This window comes from Schistocerca cancellata, chromosome 1, assembly GCF_023864275.1.
Source record: "Schistocerca cancellata isolate TAMUIC-IGC-003103 chromosome 1, iqSchCanc2.1, whole genome shotgun sequence".
Taxonomy (NCBI): Eukaryota; Metazoa; Arthropoda; class Insecta; order Orthoptera; family Acrididae; genus Schistocerca; species Schistocerca cancellata.
Genome location: NC_064626.1, coordinates 841,841,302 through 841,847,344, shown reverse-complemented (window position 1 = coordinate 841,847,344; position 6,043 = coordinate 841,841,302). Strand labels below are relative to the sequence as shown.

Sequence of the window (6,043 nt, the reverse complement as noted above, 5' to 3'; positions counted from 1 at the left end):
ACACGAAGAATGTTGAAACATATGCAAGGGGAAATTAACCACAACCAACCGATTCAATTTTCACCCAAAGAAATTACGTTCGTAGCACAATCCTGTCCGTCATGTAATTACCACACACTGGTATACTAAATTCATACTAACTCCCTGTGAAATCTTCTCGAAAAGAGTAGCTGAGGGCTACTTTAATGATTACACCACATGCTTCACGCGGTCAACTTGGTTTACACAAAGAGTGTAACTCCACAATAAATTTCGATAATTAAAATAAATTAGATCGAAAGCAATTTACAAAAGAAAAACCTCAAACTGGTTACTATCGTCTTACTATTAACCTGATGGGTCAAACAATTGTATAAGCACGTGGTACTGGTCTCACAAAGTACACCCCACGTGGGTTGAGCATAAAGAAAAGTTGCTATATTGAAAAATATTGTCAAGACGAGACGTTATAATCTCACGCACATTCGCATTGAAGATTGATGATGCTAGTTAGAGTTACTGATCAACACGTGGTTCCACTTTACTCATAAAGTAGTGACAAAGCAACTACCGGAATATATTCTGAACTTCACACTCGAATTACACTGGGTTGCAATTTAAGATAACATTAGATATTTTAGAGCTAAACCTGAAATAAAGGTGATTAAATTTTCAGTTAGGCTGAACTTAAGAAATCCATTGTCCTACAGACTTAGCAGAGACGTGCTCAGCCGGAGATCTTACCACTTCAGACGCTCGCCACGGACAGACTGACCTGGTCCCTTTCTGAGGGTGGCTCCAGGCCCCCACAACCGCACGAGTGGTCGACTGTGAACGGCGGACAAATTGAATAGCTGGCGGGCGGCCATTAGAGTGGTAAACTGACGCGCGGGTTTCGAATGTTTATACATCGCTTTTGGTTATAAAATGCCTTCCCTAGAGTTAGGTCACAAACATAATGCTTCATTTAAATACGTTGCTACAATATAGTTTTTAATTTATGAACAAACAGCAACTAGTCACTGTTTATGAATTTATGTTACGTAGTACTTGGAATCTGCCGTAGCTAAAAGTTATGCACTGGCCCCCTAGCATTTTTCGTAGTTAATTTACGATAGATGTACGCAAAATGCATCAAAATACTCGAAGATTTGCCCACTATGTTAATAGATATTTTCTGACTCTACCTTGCTTTAGATTTTATGACGAAAAGTGCGTTATATATGGCGTAGTGCTTTGGCAACTCACGACCAAATTATCAAGTTTCAACCTAACCTAGACCATGAAAACACTACCGATCAGCCAGTTACAACAAACAACACTTCATGCAGGCATCCAGTATCGCATTAGTCACTATATTTACTTTCGAAGATGTACACTTCAGTTTATATGTGTGGTTTTTTCATATAATAAGTAAAACTCAACAACTGTTCCATCGAGAGAAGTTGTGAAATCAGATTACAATTACACACATTCAGTTGCATTTTATAACGATAAAAAGCCTGTTAACTCAAATTTCGTGTTGCTTGCAACTCAACATTATAGTTAAAATAAAATGTGGTTCACAAAGAAAAATTTATTTTCTGCTGTATATGGTCTGGAAAACTAAAGATGGATGGAACAGCATCATCTGTCACCTTTCTGCGAGTTACGTAATTTTCAAGGAAACAACTTTCTTCAAAATGATCGGATCATATAAAATGGTATTCTGTCGGTCGGAAATCTTGCCTCCTGACAGCGTGTAACCATTTTTGTAACAGCTGTGGTTTTGAGAAAGGAAACCTGCAAATATATGCACAGACATTATACTAATACCGTGTTACAAAAACATTTACTCAGCAAGTGCACTGACATACAAAACAACTTAAAATATCCACATACCTGTGAAATGTAATATTCGTTCCTTTCTCGAATTTATTTGTACAATTCATCGCTGCACAACTCTTCACCATTGTACTTCTTTTGATTGGAACGTACAGACAGTAGAATTACGAGTAACAAATACTGTATGTACGCCCCAACAAATATACAACGCTGAATCAGTGTCTTCATAAACAACAGTACTACGCAACACATCAGACTACAACCACTATAATGGCGTCCAGCCGAAGGTTCAAATTATCCCGCGACTGCAGCGCCATCAGTGAGTCTAGTTATTTTTTACAAGGTCTTTGGGTGGCTCACAAATACAAACGGAAGTGGCCAGAGGGATAGCTTCCTATACCAACATGACAAGGGACGGACAGGACCATACTAAGGATAGAAACCTCTTTGCTTTTAGAAAGCGTAGCTACCTGTTCCGACGTTGGTCCTACTGTTCTCTAGCAGGCAGGCTTGTCTGCTACCCTCAAGCATGCAACTAGAAATACATTTGCTCATTCATCCTCTCACACAGAAGGGAAGGGGGATGACAGTATCTTATCGTATACAGTATATAAAAGAAAGCGAATGTAGGTTCCGTATGAGACTGTGTGACATGAATTACATATAAACTGTGTTTTAAAGTGTAGTAGTGTGACAGATCGTTCTTGTTTATATGTAAAAGTAACACGTTCAACTACTCAGTCTCCTCCCAGATAGTCAGAAATGCCACAGTAAATTTAGAAGAGAGGAATTTATGCCGTAAATGACAACAGATTTAAGAAATTAACATGAAAACAATCCAACAGAGACCTTTCATTATTAATTAGGTGAGATTATCAATTTCTGCCAATGTCCATCATCCGAATATGCACCGTCGTGATACACTGTCGGAAAAAATAGTACACCGTTTTATAGGTTTGCGATTCCTTCAAGGTTTATTGTTGCAACAGTGGATAAGGAGTACGTGAAATGATTACGTTTACGGATCAGTAGCACAAGCGGTTCTGAGGTACCGGGTATCGACCCATGCTGTAACACCCGTAACAGTACTTGGTGTAGCCTCCATAGGCTGGCTCTGCCATCCGGTTTATCGTACAGATGGCAAATGCTGTCCAGCGATATGTTACGGCACGCCTGCTTGACCTGTTCACGTAGTTCTGTAAGACGGTTGCTCGACGAGCCGCATGAATCACTTCTCGTCCCATCATAGGCCATAGGCCACACGTGCTCGATTGGAGACAATTCTGGAGACCGTGTTGGCCAGGGAAATTGCTGCACGCATCGCAGAGCACACTGAGTTCCACGGGCATTATGCGGGCGAGCATTATCCTGTTTGAACAGCACATCACCTTCCTGTTGCAGGAACGGCAAAAGAAAGGGTCAAGCAAAATTCAGTAAGTGCCGAGCGCTGGTTGGCGTCTCGTCCAGGAACACCAAGACCATAAGCCCTGGGGTGGGTTCGGTGTGTCTTGGACGAATGAATTCTGAGAGACAGCGCTCACCAAGTCTACGACGTACGCGCAAACGACCATCACTTCCGTGCAGGCAGAATCTGCTAGCATCGCTGGAGACCACGGCGCGCCATTCCGTCTTTCAAGTGATCCTCTGACGGCACCAGTCGAGCCGTGCACGTCAGTGCTGTGGCGTGACTGGAAGATGAGCTAGAGGTGTGTGCGCCCACAGTACCACTGCTAATAACTGGTTGTAAGTAGGCTGTTTAGGTTTTTATATTGGTAACGCCACGTAGCGCTCTGTATGAAAATCACTGGCTGTGCTGTGTGCAGTCTGTGGCTGGTTTGCATTGTTGTTGGCTATTGTAGTGTTGGGCAGCTGGATGTTAACAGAGCGTAGCGTTGCGCAGTTGGAGGTGAGCCGCCAGCAGTGGTGGATGTGGGGAGAGAAATGGCGGAGTTTTGAAATTTGTAAGACTAGATGTCATGAACTGCTATATATATAATGACTTTTGAACACTATTAAGGTAAATACATTGTTTGTTCTCTATCAAAATCTTTCATTTGCTAACTATGCCTATCAGTAGTTAGTGCCTTCAGTAGTTTGATTCTTTTATTTATCTGGCAGTAGTGGCGCTCGCTGTATTGCAGTAGTTCGAGTAACGAAGATTTTTGGTGAGGTAAGTGATTTGTAAAAGGTATAGGTTAATGTTAGTCAGGGCCATTCTTTTGTAGGGATTTTTGAAAGTCAGATTGCATTGCGCTAAAAATATTGTGTGTCAGTTTAAGCACAGTCATGTATAATTGTTCTAAGGGGACGTTTCATGGTTCGCAGCAGTTTGTGTTTACCCGTTTGGGCCCACAAGCTCTCTTACCTGTACTGTGGTAGCTGTCCAGTGTGCCACTGCTGCCTTTAGAATACGACGATCCAGGCGGCTGTCTGTGCTGCTTGAACGTCTAGAGCCTCGTCTACGGATGTGAAAATATTCACGTGACCATTGATACCAGCATCGCTGCACAACTGACGCAGCACATCCAACCTGTGTGGCACTTCTCCGAAAGGACCATTCCGCCATCCGGAAGGACACAACTTGACCCCTTTCAAACTAGCTCTGTTGGCTGTATGATGCACAAGTGCGTCTCTGTGTTATGGTTCCCTGCTTGCTGCACACTTTTGCACCACACTGTGAGCTTTCCCATTATAGGATGAATAGAGATGGCACTCTGGTAGTTGCAGACGATGTCGAAAGCATTATTAATATATCTACTATCCCCCACGTGGCATAGGCTGTCATCGGATGAAAATCGACGTTCTTTCCAGGTGTACTATCTTTTTCCAACACTGTATATGCTCAGTTATGAAATGACGTGCTAGTGTTTGATGTGACGTCATATAACTTAAGCAGCAACGCAATATGTTAAAGCGTATTTGCACTAATTATTATCCAGGAAGTGCAAAACACGATTCACATTTCCCCTATATGCTCATACAATTCACACATACACTGCCGCGCGGGGTGTCAGTGCGTCTTAAGCACCTTGCCACGGTTCGCGCGGCTCCCCTCCGTCGGAGGTTAGACTCCTCCCTGGGGCATGTGTGTGTGTGTGTGTGTGTGTGTGTGTGTGTGTGTGTGTGTGTGTGTTGTCATTAGTATAAGTTTAAGTTAAATTAAGTAGGGTGTACGCCTAGGGACCGATTACATTCGCAGTTTGGTGCCATATTAACTTACCAAAAATTTCCACTCGTTCATTATATCACGGTCAACAAGCATTTTCAGAATGAAATTTTCACTCTGCAGCGGAGTGTGCGCTGACATGAAACTTCCTGGCAGATTAAAACTATGTGTCGGACCGAGACTCGAACTCGGGACCTTTGGCTTTGGCGGGCAAGTGCTCTACCAACTGAGCTACCCAAGCACGACTCACGCCCCGTCCTCACAGCTTTACTTCTGCCAGTACCTCGTCTCCTACCTTCCAAACTTTACAGAAGCTCTCCTGCGCACACTCCGCTACAGAGTGAAAATTTCATTCTGGAAACATCCCCTAGGCTGTGGCTAAGCCATGTCTCCGCAGTATCCTTTCTTTCAGGAGTGCTAGTCCTGCATGGTTCGCAGGAGAGCTTCTGTGAAGTTTGGAAGGGAGGAGACGAGGTTCTGGCGGAAGTAAAGCTGTGAGGACGGGGCGTGAGTCGTGCTTGGGTAGCTCAGTTGGTAGAGCACTTGCCCGCCAAAGGCAAAGGTCCCGAGTTCGAGTCTCGGTCCGGCACACAGTTTTAATCTGCCAGGAAGTTTCAAGTAGCATTTTAATCTCAGTTCATTCGTTTGTTGAGACTCGGGAGGAAGATGAACAAGAAGAAAAATCGAACTCCTCTAGGCCGTGAATGTCCAAGGGATGTCTACCGGCCGCCATGTCATCCTCTGACTTGTGGCGTCACGCGGATGCGCTATGCTGAAGCATGTGGTCAGCACACCGCTCTTCCGGACATTTTGCAGACTTTGCAGACCGTGGAGTCTGCTACTACTTCATCAAGTAGCTCCTCTGTTGGTGTCACCAGGCTGAGTGCACCCCGTACCGGTCCTCCCACCAAGGAAAAATCCTTGTCAGTACATCTACATCTATCTACATTTATACTCCGCAAGCCACCCAACGGTGTGTGGCGGAGGGCACTTACGTGCCACTGTCATTACCTCCCTTTCTTGTTCCAGTCGCGTATGGTTCGCGGGAAGAACGACTGTCTGAAAGCCTCCGTG

At 44.0% G+C, this 6,043-nt stretch overlaps 1 non-coding gene across 1 annotated transcript; it reads left to right on the top strand.

Annotated features, from left to right (window-relative positions):
• Positions 1–5,484: 5,484 nt before the first annotated feature.
• Positions 5,485–5,559, top strand: Trnaw-cca (transfer RNA tryptophan (anticodon CCA)). The gene has a single exon. It is a non-coding gene; the product is annotated as a tRNA-Trp (tRNA).
• The last annotated feature ends 484 nt before the right edge of the window (positions 5,560–6,043 follow it).